The following is an 18,052-nucleotide window of genomic DNA, read 5'->3' as shown; positions in this document are numbered from 1 at the left end:
GAGAAGAGAGGTATAGAGAGAGGAGATGGAGAGAGGGGTAGAAAGAGAGAGGGAGACGAGAGAGACAGAGAGAGAGGAGATGGAGAGAGGGGTAGAAGGAGAGAGGAAGAGGAGAGAGACAGAGAGAGAGGAGATGGAGAGTGGGGTAGAAGGAGAGAGGGAGAGGAGAGAGACAGAGAGAGAGGAGATGGAGAGAGGGGTAGAAGGAGAGAGGAAGAGGAGAGAGACAGAGAGAGAGGAGATTGAGAAAGGGGTAGAAGGAGAGAGGGAGAGGAGAGAGACAGAGAGAGAGGAGATGGAGAGAGGGGTAGAAGGAGAGAGGGAGAGGAGAGAGACAGAGAGAGAGGAGATGGAGAGAGGGGTAGAAGGAGAGAGGCAGAGGAGAGAGACAGAGACAGAGAGAGAGGAGATGGAGAGAGGGGTAGAAGGAGAGAGGCAGAGGAGAGAGACAGAGACAGAGAGAGAGGAGATGGAGAGAGGGGTAGAAGGAGAGAGGAAGAGGAGAGAGACACAGAGAGAGGAGATGGAGAGAGGGGTAGAAGGAGAGAGGGAGAGAAGAGAGAGAGAGAGAGGAGATGGAGAGAGGAGATGGAGAGAGGGGTAGAAGGAGAAAGAGAGGAGAGAGAGGAGATGGAGAGAGGGAGAGGAGAGAGAGAGGAGATGGGGGATTCAGTCCCATCTTCAATGGGAGACAGAGGATCAGATTCACTGGACCAAATGGTCATTTAATCTGATTAATTTTTATAGAGCAGCAAGTTGAATTACTGTTGGCAGATAATAAACGATCTCTCTCTGCTCCTATTGAATCCCAGCCCAGTCACTAGTCACTGTAGTGCCTGGTGCTCCAGCCTTCTGAAGTGTGCATAGGCAATCCGTGCCCTCACTCTGAGCAGGACATAGAAATATACAGATTTCCAGACCAACTTTCTCAGACACATTCTCTGTTGTTTTCCCACATTGTATATAGGAATATATACACACTTGTGTGTGTATACAACACACACACACACACACACACACACACACACACACACACACACACACACACACACACACACACACACACACACACACACACACACACACACACACACACACACACACACACACACACACACACACACACACACACACACACACACACACACACACACACACACACACACACACACACACACATATATCCTATAAGTGTCTCTCACAGTACAGCCAGTCACCCTTGTGAAGAGTGAGGTCAGAGCAGAGCAGATGACTGCATGGTGTAGTGACACAATGAGTGGATGGTGTCCCACTGTGTCATTACTCATTGCCTTAGTGTTCCTGGTCCCTGCACCAGCTAGCCCCACGCACCCCTGGCCTTCACCCAGCCTCTCCCTCTTTGCCTGGCCTGGTGATGTCATCAACACTCGCCCTGGTCTCTGACTCACAATAGAGCTCTGTGATTGGCTGAGCAGAGAGTGTGCTGACTGATACATCACTCCCCATCTTGTCTCTGAGGCTGGTGGTCCTCTATAGACATGGTGTTCGACTTGAGATTGCTTAGTACTACTACAGTAAATCTACAGTACTAGACAATAGGCAAATAAAAATGGAATCAAATGTGGGGGAACATTATTAGGATATAACATCTTTTCAACTATGAATAATAAAGCAGCCATGAGTTCCCTGGTGATGGGAGAGTCTCTCTCTCTTTCTCCCTCTCTCCCCTCTCCATCCATCTTTCACCATCTCTTTCTCTCTCCCTCTCTCCCTTCTCCATCCATCTTTCACCCTCTCTCTCACTCTCTCGTTCTATTCTCTCTCTCTCCATATTCCTTTTATTAATTTGTCGGCATAAGAAGCGTCTAATTGCAGCTCAGGCAGAGTGAGCCAGAGAGCTTTTCAAACAGCCCTCAGAAATCAAATTAATTGTTTTATGAGAGAGATAAGTCTAGTGTCAATTACGCATCTTACATAAAGTTGTGAGATTAAATAATAATGGATTGAAAACCATAGGGAAATATGTGTGTGTGTGTGTGTGTGTGTGTGTGTGTGTGTGTGTGTGTGTGTGTGTGTGTGTGTGTGTGTGTGTGTGTGTGTGTGTGTGTGTGTGTGTGCGTGCGTGCGCGCGTGCGTGCGTGCGTGTGTGTGTGTGTGTGTGTGTGTGCGTGTGTGCGTGTGCGTGTAAGCAGGTGAGTATGTGTTCAAATCAAATCAAATTGTATTCGTCACATGCGCCGAATAAAACAGGTGAAATGCTTACTTTACAAGCCCTTAACACTTATTTTTCTTAAAACTGCAATGTTTTAAGTAAACAATAGAAACATAACAAATAATTAAAGAGCAGCAGTAAAATAACAATAGTGAGGCGATATACAGGGGGTACCGGTACAGAGTCAATGTGTGGGGTCACCGGTTAGTCGAGGTAATTGAGGTAGTACAGTATGTGCATGTACTGTAGGTAGAGGTAAAGTCACTATGCATATATAATAAACAGAGTAGCAGCAGCGTAAAATAAGGGGTATGGGGGGGGGGGCGACAATGCAAATAGTCCGGGTAGCCATTTCATTAACTGTTCAGGAGTCTTATGGGTTGGGCGTAGAAGCTGTAAAGAAGATTTCCTGTTGGAAGGTGAACCTTCACCCCAGTCTGAGGTCCTGAGTGCTCTGGAGCAGGTTTTCATCAAGGATAGCTTTGTACTTTGCTCTATTCATCTTTCCCTCAAGCCTGACCAGTATCCCAGCCACAATGCTTCACCATAGGGATGGTGCCAGGTTTCCTCCAGATGTGCCACTTGGCATTCAGGCCAAAGAGTTCAATCTTGGTTTCATCAGACCAGGGAATCTTGTTTCTCATGGTCTGAGGGTCTTTAGGTGTCTTAGATGGAGGCAACTGTATTCTTGGGGACCTTCAATGCTGCAAACATTTTTTGGTACCCTTCCCCTGAACTGTGCCTCAACACAATCCTGTTTCAGAGCTCCAGGGACACGTACTTCAACCTCATGGCTTGGTTTTTGCTCTGACATGCACTGTCAACTGTGGGACCTTATAAAGACAGGTGTGTACCTTTCTAAATAACGTCCAATGAATATAATTTACCACAGGTGGACTCCAATCAAGTTGTAGAAACATCTCAAGGATGATCAATGGAAACAGGATGCACCTGAGCTCAATTTCTGTTTAGAATATGTATATAAATAAAGTTTCAGTTTTTTTCTGTATTTCCGCAAACATTTCTAAATGTTTTCACTTTGTCATTATGGGTTTTTGTGTGTAGATTGATGAGGATTTTTTATTTATTTAATCCATTTGAGAATAAGGCTGTAACGTAACAAAATGCAGAAAATGTCCATGGATTCTGAATACTTTCTGAATGCACAGAACCAATCAAAAGTTAGCACACACCTACTCATTCCAGGGTTAGTCTCTTTGCTTATTTAAGCTGTTCTTGACAAAATATGAACTTGGTATTTTATGAAAAAGGGCTATCAAACAAAAACGTAACAAAAACCCAGGGTTGAAAACCCCAAAAAGAGCGAGGAGCACCTTGAATAAATAACACACGCGCACAATGATTAACACATGGAATGAGACCACGTAATCATCTGCGCAGACCACAAGAGTTTGAAAGCCCAAAACACACAGCACAGGTACTCACACGCACCAACGGACATTGTAACAATAATCGACAAGACCATGGAAACCAAAGGGAACATAAATACAAATACTAATCAGTGGGAATAGGGGACAGGTGTGCGTGATGAAAGTTCCGGGGAGATCCATGACAGAAACAAAATCCACAAATTAACTTTTAACAAGGCACACCTGTTAACCTCTCTAGGGTAGGGGGCAGCATTCAGAATTTTGGATGAAAAGCATGCCCAAATTAAACTGCCTGCTACTCGGGCCCAGAAGATATGATATGCATATAACTGGTAGATATGGATAGAAAACACTCTAAATTTTCCAAAACTGTTAAAATAGTGTCTGTGAGTATAACAGAACTGATTTAGCAGGCGAAAACCTGAGAAAAATCCATACAGGAAGTAGTTGTTTTGTTGGTTTTGTAGTGTTCTATTCAATGCCATTACAGTATCCATTGACTTAGGACTTAGTCTTTAGAAATTGTTTCAGGCTTGTATTATTATAAATGAGGGAGTGGACCCTAACGTGAATCAGAGTTTTTTCAGGCGCATGTGCATTTCTTGTTTACCTTTTATATTGACAACGTTATTGTCCGGTTGAAATATTATAGATCATTTAGGCTAAAAAACAACCTGAGGATTGAATATAAACATCGTTTGACATGTTTCTATTAACTTTACGGATACAATTAGGATTTTTTGTCTTATTGTTTTGACTGAGTATAAGCCTGTGGATTACTGAAGAAAAGGCGCTAACAAAATTTAGGTTTTTGGATATAAAGAGACTTCATCGAAAAAAAGGTACATTTATTGAGTAAAGTAATGTCTTCTGATTGCCACCATATGAAGGTCAACAAAGGTAAGAGATTAATTTTATCTCTATTTCTGAGTTTTGTAACACTTCTGCTTGGCTGGTTACTGTTTGTAATAATTTGTCAACTGGGCTCTGTTCTGGGCTAGGTATGTTCTGGGCTAGGTATGCTTTCCCCCGAAAACCATTTTATAAATATGACACTGTGGTTGGTTTAACAAGAACTTCATCTTTAAACCTATGTAAAATATGTTTTGTTTACAGAATTTTTATAATGAGCATTTCTGTAATTGAATTTGGCGCTCTGCAACCTCACTGGATGTTGGCTAGATGGGACGCTAGCGTCCCACGAACCCTAGAGAGGTTAATTGAAGTTCATTCCAGGTGACTACCTCATGAAGCTGATTGAGAGAATGACAAGAGTGTGCAAAGCTCTCATCAAGTCAAAGGTTTGCTACTTTGAAGAATGTAAAATATAAAATATATTTTGATTTGTTTAACACTTTTTTAGGCTACTACATGACTCCATATGTGTTAGTTCATAGTTTTTATTTCTTCACTATTACTGTAGAAAATATTAAAAATAAAGAAAAATCTTTGAATGAGTAGGTGTGTCCAAACTTTTGACTGGTACTGTATATATATATATATATATATATATATATATATATATATATATATATATATATATATATATATAAACTACCATTCAAAAGTTTGGGATCACTTAGAAATGTCCTTTTGCATGAAAACATACACAAACTTAGTTGCAAAATGAATAGGAAATACATTCAAGACGTTGACAAGGTTATAAATAATGATTTTTAATTGAAAAAATAACTGTGTCCTCCAAACTTTGCTTTCGTCAAAGAATCCTCCATTTGCAGCAATTACAGCCTTGCAGACCTTTGGCATTCTAGTTGTCAATTTGTTGAGGTAATCTGAAGAGATTTCACCCCATGCTTCCTGAAGCACCTTCCACAAGTTGGATTGGCTTGAAGGGCACTTCTACGTACCGTACGGTCAAGCTACTCCTACAACAGCTCAATAGGGTTGAGATCTGGTGACTGTGCTGGCCACTCCATTATAGACAGAATACCAGCTGACTGCTTCTTCCCTAAATAGTTATTGCGTAGTTTGGAGCTGTGCTTTAGGTCATTGTCCTGTTGTAGGAGGAAATTGGCTCTAATTAAGCTCTGTCCACAGGGTATGGCATGGCTTTTCAAAATGGAGTGATGGCCTTCCTTCTTCAAGATCCCTTTTACCCTGTACAAATCTCCCACTTTACCACCACCAAAGCACTCCCAAACCATCACATTGCCTCCACCATGCTTGACAGATGGTGTCAAGCACTCCTCCAGCATCTTTTCATTTTGTCTGCATCTCACGAATGTTCTTCTTTGTAATCCAAACACCTCAAACTTAGATTTGTCAGTTCATAACACTTTTTCCCAATCTTCCTCTGTCCAGTGTCTTGTGTTCTTTTGCCCATCTTAATCTTTTCTTTTTCTTTTAATCTTTTCTTTTTATTGGTCATTCGGAGATATGTCTTTTTCTTTGCAACTCTGCCTGGAAGGCCAGTATCCCGGAGTCGCCTCTTCACTGTTGACGTTGAGAATGGTGTTTTGAGGGTACCATTTAATGAAGCTGCCAGTTGAAGACTTGTGAGGCGTCTGTTTCTCAAACTAGACACTCTTAAGTACTTGTCCTCTTGCTCAGTTGTGCACCAGGGCCTCCCACTCCTCTTTCTATTCTGGTTAGTGCCAGTTTGCGCTATTCTGTGAAGGGAGTAGTACACTGCGTTGTTGGAGATCTTCAGTTTCTTGGCAATTTCTAGCATGGAATAGCCTTAATTTCTCAGAACAATAAAAAACTGACGAGTTTCAGAAGAAAGGTCTTTGTTTCTAGCCATTTTGAGACTTTAATTGAACCCACAAATGCTAAAGATCCAGATACTCAACTAGTCTAAAGAAGGCCAGTTTCATTGTTTCTTTAATCAGGACAACAGTTCTCAGCTGTGCTAACATAATTGCAAAAGGTCTTCTAATGATCAATTAGCCTTTTAAAATGATAAACTTGGATGAGCTAACACAACGTGCCATTGGAACACAGGAGTGACGGTTGCTGATAATGGGTCTCTGTACGCCTATGTAGATATTCCATTAAAAATAAATATAATTTACAACATAAACAATGTCTACACTGTATTTATGATTAATTTGATGTTATTTTAATTGACCAAAATTGTGCTTTTGTTTCAAAAACCAGGACATTTCTAAGTGACCCTAAACTTTTCAACGGTAGTATGTGTAATAGATATATATCACACACACACACAAACCAACAAGAGACAAATAAGAATAGAGGATAAATATTTGAACACTGATCTGTCATTGAGCTTGACATAATAGGATCTGTTATGCAGGTGAATGAGGACCCAAAAGCGACTTGGCGAAAACAGAGTCTTTATTCCAGTAAAGGAAATATGCAATACTCCTAGACAAATCGGAGCGGTAAACAAAGCATAAAAAACAATTCCACTCGTAATGACGAGGACAGACTGGAGACTCGACCATAAACTGTAGGTTGCCTCGGGAAGGCACTGACCGTAGCAGACTCAGACACCTGCTCACCACGCAGCATCTGAGGGAAACACGACACGACAGGGCGAGACAAAGACACAGCACGGTGAACAATATACAAGGATCCGACAGGACAGAAACGGAAAACAAGGGAAGAAATAGGGACTCTAATCAGAGGACAAGATAGGGAACAGGTGTGGAAAGATTAGATGATTGATTAGGGGAATAGGAACAGCTGGGAGCAGGAACGGAACGATAGAGAGAAGAGAGAGAGGGAGGGAGAGAGAAAAAAGGGAACGAACCTAAAAATACCAGCAGGGGGAAAACGAACAGAAGGGAAAGCAAAATGACAAGACAATATAAGACAAAACATGACAGTACCCCCCCACTCACAGAGCGCCTCCTGGCGCACTCGAGGAGGAATCCTGGCGGCAACGGAGGAAATTATCAATCAGCGAACGGTCCAGCACGTCCCGAGATGGGACCCAACTCCTCTCCTCAGGACCGTAACCCTCCCAATCCACTAAGTATTGGTGACCCCGTCCCCGAGAACGCATGTCCATGATCTTACGTACCTTGTAAATAGGTGCGCTCTCGACAAGGACGGGAGGGGGGGAGGGAAGACGAACGGGGGTGCGAAGAAAGGGCTTGACACAGGAGACATGGAAGACAGGATGGACGCGACGAAGATGTCGCGGAAGAAGCAGTCGCACAGCGACAGGATTTGACGACCTGGGAGACACGGAACGGACCAATGAACCGCGGAGTCAACTTACGAGAAGCTGTCGTAAGAGGAAGGTTGCGAGTGGAAAGCCACACTCTCTGGCCGCAACAATACCTAGGACTCTTAATCCTACGTTTATTGGCGGCTCTCACAGTCTGTGCCCTGTAACGGCAAAGTGCAGACCTCACCCTCCTCCAGGTGCGCTCACAACGTTGGACAAACGCTTGAGCGGAGGGAACGCTGGACTCGGCAAGCTGGGATGAGAACAGAGGAGGCTGGTAACCCAGACTACTCTGAAACGGAGATAACCCGGTAGCAGACGAAGGAAGCGAGTTGTGAGCGTATTCTGCCCAGGGGAGCTGTTCTGCCCAAGACGCAGGGTTTCTGAAAGAAAGGCTGCGTAGTATGCGACCAATCGTCTGATTGGCCCTCTCTGCTTGACCGTTAGACTGGGGATGAAACCCGGAAGAGAGACTGACGGACGCACCAATCAAACGACAGAACTCCCTCCAAAACTGTGACGTGAATTGCGGGCCTCTGTCTGAAACGGCGTCTAACGGGAGGCCATGAATTCTGAACACATTCTCGATGATGATTTGTGCCGTCTCCTTAGCGGAAGGAAGTTTAGCGAGGGGAATGAAATGTGCCGCCTTAGAGAACCTATCGACAACCGTAAGAATCACAGTCTTCCCCGCAGACAAAGGCAGACCGGTAATGAAGTCTAGGGCGATGTGAGACCATGGTCGAGAAGGAATGGGAAGCGGTCTGAGACGACCGGCAGGAGGAGAGTTACCTGACTTAGTCTGCGCGCAGTCCGAACAAGCAGCCACGAAACGGCGCGTGTCACGCTCCTGAGTAGGCCACCAAAAGCGCTGGCGAATAGAAGCAAGAGTACCTCGAACGCCGGGATGACCAGCTAACTTGGCAGAGTGAGCCCACTGAAGAACAGCCAGACGAGTAGAAACAGGAACGAAAAGAAGGTTACTAGGACAAGCGCGCGGCGACGCAGTGTGCGTGAGTGCTTGCTTAACCTGTCTTTCAATTCCCCAGACTGTCAACCCGACAACATGCCCATAAGGAAGAATCCCCTCGGGATCAGTAGAAGCCACAGAAGAACTAAAAAGACGGGATAAGGCATCAGGCTTGGTGTTCTTACTACCCGGACGGTAAGAAATCACAAACTCGAAACGAGCGAAAAACAACGCCCAACGAGCTTGACGAGCATTAAGTCGTTTGGCAGAACGGATGTACTCAAGGTTCTTATGGTCTGTCCAAACGACAAAAGGAACGGTCGCCCCCTCCAACCACTGTCGCCATTCGCCTAGGGCTAAGCGGATGGCGAGCAGTTCGCGGTTACCCACATCATAGTTGCGTTCAGATGGCGACAGGCGATGAGAAAAATAAGCGCAAGGATGAACCTTATCGTCAGACTGGAAGCGCTGGGATAGAATGGCTCCCACGCCTACCTCTGAAGCGTCAACCTCGACAATGAATTGTCTAGTGACGTCAGGAGTAACGAGGATAGGAGCGGACGTAAAACGTTCTTTTAGAAGATCAAAAGCTCCCTGGGCGGAACCGGACCACTTAAAACACGTCTTGACAGAAGTAAGAGCTGTGAGAGGGGCAGCAACTTGACCGAAATTACGAATGAAACGCCGATAGAAATTAGCGAAACCTAGAAAGCGCTGCAACTCGACACGTGACCTTGGAACGGGCCACTCACTGACAGCTTGGACCTTAGCGGAATCCATCTGAATGCCTTCAGCGGAAATAACAGAACCGAGAAAAGTAACGGAGGAGACATGAAAAGAGCACTTCTCAGCCTTCACGTAGAGACAATTCTCTAAAAGGCGTTGGAGTACACGTCGAACGTGCTGAACATGAATCTCGAGTGACGGTGAAAAAATCAGGATATCGTCAAGGTAGACAAAAACAAAGATGTTCAGCATGTCTCTCAGAACATCATTAACTAATGCCTGAAAAACAGCTGGCGCATTGGCGAGACCAAACGGCAGAACCCGGTACTCAAAATGCCCTAACGGAGTGTTAAACTCCGTTTTCCACTCGTCCCCCTTTCTGATGCGCACGAGATGGTAAGCGTTACGAAGGTCCAACTTAGTAAAGCACCTGGCTCCCTGCAGAATCTCGAAGGCTGATGACATAAGGGGAAGCGGATAACGATTCTTAACCGTTATGTCATTCAGCCCTCGATAATCCACGCAGGGGCGCAGAGTACCGTCCTTCTTCTTAACAAAAAAAAATCCCGCCCCGGCCGGAGAGGAAGAAGGCACTACGGTACCGGCGTCAAGAGACACAGACAAATAATCCTCGAGAGCCTTACGTTCGGGAGCCGACAGAGAGTATAGTCTACCCCGAGGAGGAGTGGTCCCCGGAAGGAGATCAATACTACAATCATACGACCGGTGAGGAGGAAGGGAGTTGGCTCGGGACCGACTGAAGACCGTGCGCAGATCATGATATTCCTCCGGCACTCCTGTCAAATCGCCAGGTTCCTCCTGAGAAGTGGGGACAGAAGAAACGGGAGGGATAGCAGACATTAAACACTTCACATGACAAGAAACGTTCCAGGATAGGATAGAATTACTAGACCAATTAATAGAAGGATTATGACATACTAGCCAGGGATGACCCAAAACAACAGGTGTAAAAGGTGAACGGAAAATCAAAAAAGAAATAGTTTCACTGTGGTTACCAGATACTGTGAGGGTTAAAGGTAGTGTCTCATATCTGATACTGGGAAGATGACTACCATCTAAGGCGAACATGGGCGTAGGCTTGTCTAACTGTCTGAAAGGAATGTCATGTTTCCGAGCCCATGCTTCGTCCATAAAACAACCCTCAGCCCCAGAGTCTATCAAGGCACTGCATGTAGCACCCGAACCGGTCCAGCGTAGATGGACCGACAAGGTAGTACAGGATCTAGATGGAGAGACCTGAGTAGTAGCGCTCACCAGTAGCCCTCCGCTTACTGATGAGCTCTGGCTTTTACTGGACATGAATTGACAAAATGTCCAGCAAGTCCGCAATAGAGGCACAGGCGGTTGGTGATCCTCCGTTCCCTCTCCTTAGTCGAGATGCGAATACCTCCCAGCTGCATGGGCTCAGTCTCTGAGCCAGAGGAGGGAGATGGTTGCGATGCGGAGCAGGGAAACACCGTTAACGCGAGCTCTCTTCCACGAGCTTGGTGACGAAGATCTACCCGTCGTTCTATGCGGATGGCGAGAGCAATCAAAGAGTCCACACTGGTAGGAACCTCCCGGGAGAGAATCTCATCTTTAACCACTGCGTGGAGTCCCTCCAGAAAACGAGCGAGCAGCGCCGGCTCGTTCCAGTCACTAGAGGCAGCAAGAGTGCGAAACTCTATAGAGTAATCCGTTATGGATCGGTCACCTTGGCATAGGGAAGCCAGGGCCCTAGAAGCCTCCCTACCAAAAACTGAACGGTCAAAAACCCGAATCATCTCCTCTTTAAAGTTCTGGTAATTGTTAGAACAATCAGCCCTTGCCTCCCAGATAGCTGTGCCCCACTCTCGAGCCCGGCCAGTAAGGAGTGATATGACGTAAGCAACCCGAGCTCTCTCTCTAGAGTATGTGTTGGGTTGGAGAGAGAACACAATATCACACTGGGTGAGAAAGGAGCGGCACTCCGTGGGCTGCCCGGAGTAACAAGGTGGGTTATTAACCCTAGGTTCCGGAGGCTCGGCAGACCAGGAAGTAACAGGTGGCACGAGACGAAGACTCTGGAACTGTCCAGAGAGGTCGGAAACCTGAGCGGCCAGGTTCTCCACGGCATGACGAGCAGCAGACAATTCCTGCTCGTGTCTGCCGAGCATGGCTCCTTGGATCTCGACGGCAGTGTTACGAGCGTCTGTAGTCGCTGGGTCCATTCTTTGGTCGGATCCTTCTGTTATGCAGGTGAATGAGGACCCAAAAGCGACTTGGCGAAAACAGAGTCTTTATTCCAGTAAAGGAAATATGCAATACTCCTAGACAAATCGGAGCGGTAAACAAAGCATAAAAAACAATTCCACTCGTAATGACGAGGACAGACTGGAGACTCGACCATAAACTGTAGGTTGCCTCGGGAAGGCACTGACCGTAGCAGACTCAGACACCTGCTCACCACGCAGCATCTGAGGGAAACATGACACGACAGGGCGAGACAAAGACACAGCACGGTGAACAATATACAAGGATCCGACAGGACAGAAACGGAAAACAAGGGAAGAAATAGGGACTCTAATCAGAGGACAAGATAGGGAACAGGTGTGGAAAGATTAGATGATTGATTAGGGGAATAGGAACAGCTGGGAGCAGGAACGGAACGATAGAGAGAAGAGAGAGAGGGAGGGAGAGAGAAAAAAGGGAACGAACCTAAAAAGACCAGCAGGGGGAAAACGAACAGAAGGGAAAGCAAAATGACAAGACAATATAAGACAAAACATGACAGGATCAGCACAGAATTCTTTCCGAATGCACTGCTGAACAGCTTGTTGCGTTCTGGCCATAGACATGTAATCTATAGAAGGGTTTTGGAATCTCTAACCCTGGCAATGTTACTATTAAACTCATGGGTATACTAGCAATGACAGCCTGTCCTGGCTTAAATGAGATCTATCATCTATGGTTGGTTGTGGCCGTCAGTTGCCTTTTGCTAATTTTTAAATGCAAACGCGACAAAAAGTGTACAATTTGGAAAGCAAATGCGTGCTGTTGAAAATACTAATCTATCTGTAAAAGCTAAAAAAAGATATATATTTCAAGAACTATTGAGCGATTCTGAGCGAAAAGCAATGCTTTTCAAAGTAGCTTATCTTGACATAGGCTATTGGCATGAGCACATCGATCATTACCGGTGAATAGCCTAGGCTTCATCTTCATCATTGGGGGAGTCAGTGCCACTGGAAAGTTTATTTAGTAGTGTAAATAATGATTCCAACATTCTCCATGGATGTGTCATTGTGGCGGAATACGTTGGCTTCAACAGTGTATTGAGAAAACCTCATGGGGATTGTTGTGGATGAGGTTCATGTCACAAACAAATTGTAAATACACTGAGTATACCAAACACTAGGAACACCTTTCTAATATTGAGTTGATCCCCCCCCACACACTTTTGCCCTTAGAACAGCCTCAATTCGTCGGGACATGGACTCCAAAAGGTGTCTAATGCATTCCACAGGGATACTGGCCCACGTTGACTCCAATGCTTCCCACAGTTGTGTCAAGTTGGCTGGATGTCCTCTTGGTGGTGGACCATTCTTGATAAACACAGGAAACTGTTGAGCGTGAAAAACAGCGTTTAAAGGCATTTCAATATTTTGACTCGCCCATTCACCCTCTGAATGGCACACAAAAACAATCCATATACCAATTGTCTCAAGTCTTAAAAATCCTTCTTTAACCTGCCTCCTCCCCTTCATCTACGCTGATTGAAGTGGATATAACAAATTACATCAACAAGGGATCATGGCCTTCATCTGGATTTACCTGGTCAGTCTATGTCATGGAAAGAGCAGATGCACTTAATGTTTTGTACATTCAGTGTATATACAGTATAGCACTGCACATTTCACACACACACTCAAACCGACAAGAGACAAATAAGAATAGAGGATAAATATTTGAACACTGATCTGTCATTGAGCTTGACATAATAGGATCAGCACTGCAGACTATCCACTGTCCCCAATGACTCTGGTCACTGAATATTTGCTGCATTTATACTAACTACTATTATCTGTTCTTGTCCCAGCAGGCGGTTCTGCCCTTCATCAGCCCAAGACCCAGCCAGCTCGGACAAAGAGATGTCTGGTCTGCTAACTAGTGATGTCATCTGAGACACTCTGATTCACATTGTGATGGATGGGTCCTTTCTACTTTACTTCCACGGAGTCAGGCTTATTAAGTCATTAATATGGTTGTGTTACAATTGGATACATTTTATAACCCAGAAATGTCTTCTGGAATGTTGCCCAGTTCCGTAATGTGTCATAATGACTCTTGTCCTGGCCTGCGTCTCTGGGTCTGATGATGGTTTCAGGTCAGGATGGACACAGCACTAGACTGAGGATATGGTGTAGTCAGTGAACATGGTCAATATTCACTCCACACAGGCATCATCATCATCATCAGAAAAAAATCATTAAAGGTCTGGCTCATGCTTGACCCTCAAAAGAATAAAAAAATACAATAATCAATAAGTATACATTACTGAACACTTGTCTGTTTTGTTATTTGAAATCGACATGGCAAAAAGGTCAGCTACCATTTGGCGGCCTGCAGCTTTGCCGTTAGCGCTAACCTAATTAAAGCTATTGCTAATCTGATAATATTACCTTGAGACCTGCTGGCCATCATTCAACAAGGTCACATTCACACTGAGCTACTAAACTAGCACTCATGTGTGTCTTCAAAACAGATAACTACATTTGTGTGTGTGTGTGTGTGTGTGTGTGTGTGTGTGTGTGTGTGTGTGTGTGTGTGTGTGTGTGTGTGTGTGTGTGTGTGTGTGTGTGTGTGTGTGTGTGTGTGTGTGTGTGTGTGTGTGTGTGTGTGTGTGTGTGTGTGTGTGTGTGTGTGTGTGTGTGTGTGTGTGTGTGTGTGTGTGTGTGTGTAAGCTCAGACCAAATGTTGCCTTGATAACTCAGTAATGACAACTACATGTAAACAACACACAAACAGCACAAATAAGACTGTCTCCAAGGTCCTTGTGTCCTTGTTGATGTGTTTTCAGACTTCAATGAGGACAGTCAGGTCATCCTGTCTGTGGTGTTGTGTTCTCAGACATCAATGAGGACAGTCAGGTCATTCTGTCTGTGGTGTTGTGTTCTCAGAGATCAATGAGGACAGTCAGGTCATTATGTCTGTGGTGTTGTGTTCTCAGACATCAATGAGGACAGTCAGGTCATTCTGTCTGTGGTGTTGTGTTCTCAGACATCAATGAGGACAGTCAGGTCATTCTGTCTGTGGTGTTGTGTTCTCAGACATTAATGAGGACAGTCAGGTCATTCTGTCTGTGGTGTTGTGTTCTCAGACATCAATGAGGACAGTCAGGTCATTCTGTCTGTGGCGTTGTGTTCTCAGACATCAATGAGGACAGTCAGGTCATTGTGTCTGTGGTGTTGTGTTCTCAGACATCAATGAGGACAGTCAGGTCATTCCGTCTGTGGTGTTGTGTTCTCAGACATCAATGAGGACAGTCAGGTCATTCTGTCTGTGGTGTTGTGTGATCATCGACATCAATGAGGACAGTCAGGTCATTCTGTGGTGTTGTGTTCTCAGACATCAATGAGAGGTCATTCTGTATGTGGTGTTGTGTTCTCAGACATCAATGAGGACAGTCAGGTCATTATGTCTGTGGTGTTGTGTTCTCAGACATCAATGAGGACAGTCAGGTCATTCTGTCTGTGGTGTTGTGTTCTCAGACATCAATGAGAGGTCATTCTGTCTGTGGTGTTGTGTTCTCAGACATCAATGAGGACAGTCAGGTCATTATGTCTGTGGTGTTGTGTTCTCAGACATCAATGAGGACAGTCAGGTCATTATGTCTGTGGTGTTGTGTTCTCAGACATCAATGAGGACAGTCAGGTCATTCTGTCTGTGGTGTTGTGTTCTCAGACATCAATGAGGACAGTCAGGTCATTCTGTCTGTGGCGTTGTGTTCTCAGACATCAATGAGGACAGTCAGGTCATTGTGTCTGTGGTGTTGTGTTCTCAGACATCACTGAGGACAGTCAGGTCATTCTGTCTGTGGTGTTGTGTTCTCAGACATCAATGAGGACAGTCAGGTCATTCTGTCTGTGGTGTTGTGTGATCATCGACATCAATGAGGACAGTCAGGTCATTCTGTGGTGTTGTGTTCTCAGACATCAATGAGAGGTCATTCTGTATGTGGTGTTGTGTTCTCAGACATCAATGAGGACAGTCAGGTCATTATGTCTGTGGTGTTGTGTTCTCAGACATCAATGAGGACAGTCAGGTCATTCTGTCTGTGGTGTTGTGTTCTCAGACATCAATGAGAGGTCATTCTGTCTGTGGTGTTGTGTTCTCAGACATCAATGAGGACAGTCAGGTCATTATGTCTGTGGTGTTGTGTTCTCAGACATCAATGAGGACAGTCAGGTCATTATGTCTGTGGTGTTGTGTTCTCAGACATCAATGAGGACAGTCAGGTCATTCTGTCTGTGGTGTTGTGTTCTCAGACATCAATGAGGACAGTCAGGTCATTCTGTCTGTGGTGTTGTGTTCTCCGACATCAATGAGGACAGTCAGGTCATTATGTCTGTGGTGTTGTGTTCTCCGACATCAATGAGGACAGTCAGGTCATTCTGTCTGTGGTGTTGTGTTCTCAGACATCAATGAGGACAGTCAGGTCATTCTGTCTGTGGTGTTGTGTTCTCCGACATCAATGAGGACAGTCAGGTCATTATGTCTGTGGTGTTGTGTTCTCCGACATCAATGAGGACAGTCAGGTCATTCTGTCTGTGGTGTTGTGTTCTCAGACATCAATGAGAGGTCATTCTGTCTGTGGTGTTGTGTTCTCAGACATCAATGAGAGGTCATTCTGTATGTGGTGTTGTGTTCTCAGACATCAATGAGGACAGTCAGGTCATTCTGTCTGTGGTGTTGTGTTCTCCGACATCAATGAGGACAGTCAGGTCATTCTGTCTGTGGTGTTGTGTTCTCAGACATCAATGAGGACAGTCAGGTCATTATGTCTGTGGTGTTGTGTTCTCCGACATCAATGAGGACAGTCAGGTCATTCTGTCTGTGGTGTTGTGTTCTCAGACATCAATGAGAGGTCATTCTGTCTGTGGTGTTGTGTTCTCAGACATCAATGAGAGGTCATTCTGTATGTGGTGTTGTGTTCTCAGACATCAATGAGAGGTCATTCTGTCTGTGGTGTTGTGTTCTCAGACATCAATGAGAGGTCATTCTGTCTGTGGTGTTGTGTTCTCAGACATCAATGAGAGGTCATTCTGTCTGTGGTGTTGTGTTCTCAGACATCAATGAGGACAGTCAGGTCATTATGTCTGTGGTGTTGTGTTCTCAGACATCAATGAGGACAGTCAGGTCATTATGTCTGTGGTGTTGTGTTCTCAGACATCAATGAGGACAGTCAGGTCATTCTGTCTGTGGTGTTGTGTTCTCAGACATCAATGAGGACAGTCAGGTCATTCTGTCTGTGGTGTTGTGTTCTCCGACATCAATGAGGACAGTCAGGTCATTATGTCTGTGGTGTTGTGTTCTCCGACATCAATGAGGACAGTCAGGTCATTCTGTCTGTGGTGTTGTGTTCTCAGACATCAATGAGGACAGTCAGGTCATTCTGTCTGTGGTGTTGTGTTCTCAGACATCAATGAGGACAGTCAGGTCATTCTGTCTGTGGTGTTGTGTTCTCCGACATCAATGAGGACAGTCAGGTCATTATGTCTGTGGTGTTGTGTTCTCCGACATCAATGAGGACAGTCAGGTCATTCTGTCTGTGGTGTTGTGTTCTCAGACATCAATGAGAGGTCATTCTGTCTGTGGTGTTGTGTTCTCAGACATCAATGAGAGGTCATTCTGTCTGTGGTGTTGTGTTCTCAGACATCAATGAGAGGTCATTCTGTCTGTGGTGTTGTGTTCTCAGACATCAATGAGAGGTCATTCTGTCTGTGGTGTTGTGTTCTCAGACATCAATGAGGACAGTCAGGTCATTATGTCTGTGGTGTTGTGTTCTCAGACATCAATGAGGACAGTCAGGTCATTCTGTCTGTGGTGTTGTGTTCTCAGACATCAATGAGAGGTCATTCTGTCTGTGGTGTTGTGTTCTCAGACATCAATGAGGACAGTCAGGTCATTATGTCTGTGGTGTTGTGTTCTCAGACATCAATGAGGACAGTCAGGTCATTATGTCTGTGGTGTTGTGTTCTCAGACATCAATGAGGACAGTCAGGTCATTATGTCTGTGGTGTTGTGTTCTCAGACATCAATGAGGACAGTCAGGTCATTATGTCTGTGGTGTTGTGTTCTCAGACATCAATGAGGACAGTCAGGTCATTCTGTCTGTGGTGTTGTGTTCTCAGACATCAATGAGGACAGTCAGGGCTGAGAAAGTAAAGAGTTTTGCTTCTTTACCCCATCTTCCTTATCCTCACCTTCAGCTGAAGCAGCCAAACAGTAGGATTGCTCATGTGTTTTGCTAAAGCTCTCTCTTTCTCTCTCTCATCTCTCTCTTTTTCACTTTCTGTCCACTCCATAAAAAAAGACCTAAGGCCGACATACTCAGTCTCTAACAGCAAAAGAGA

The 18,052-nt window shown here is 45.0% G+C and overlaps 1 protein-coding gene across 2 annotated transcripts in view; it reads right to left on the bottom strand.

The window, feature by feature from the left end:
- Positions 1-18,052, bottom strand: part of LOC124006039 (t-SNARE domain-containing protein 1-like) — a 174,900-nt gene that overhangs the window by 138,039 nt on the left and 18,809 nt on the right. The window lies entirely within an intron of this gene.

This window comes from Oncorhynchus gorbuscha, linkage group LG19 (assembly GCF_021184085.1).
Source record: "Oncorhynchus gorbuscha isolate QuinsamMale2020 ecotype Even-year linkage group LG19, OgorEven_v1.0, whole genome shotgun sequence".
In the NCBI taxonomy this organism is placed as follows: Eukaryota; Metazoa; Chordata; class Actinopteri; order Salmoniformes; family Salmonidae; genus Oncorhynchus; species Oncorhynchus gorbuscha.
This window is presented reverse-complemented; position numbering and strand designations above follow the sequence as displayed.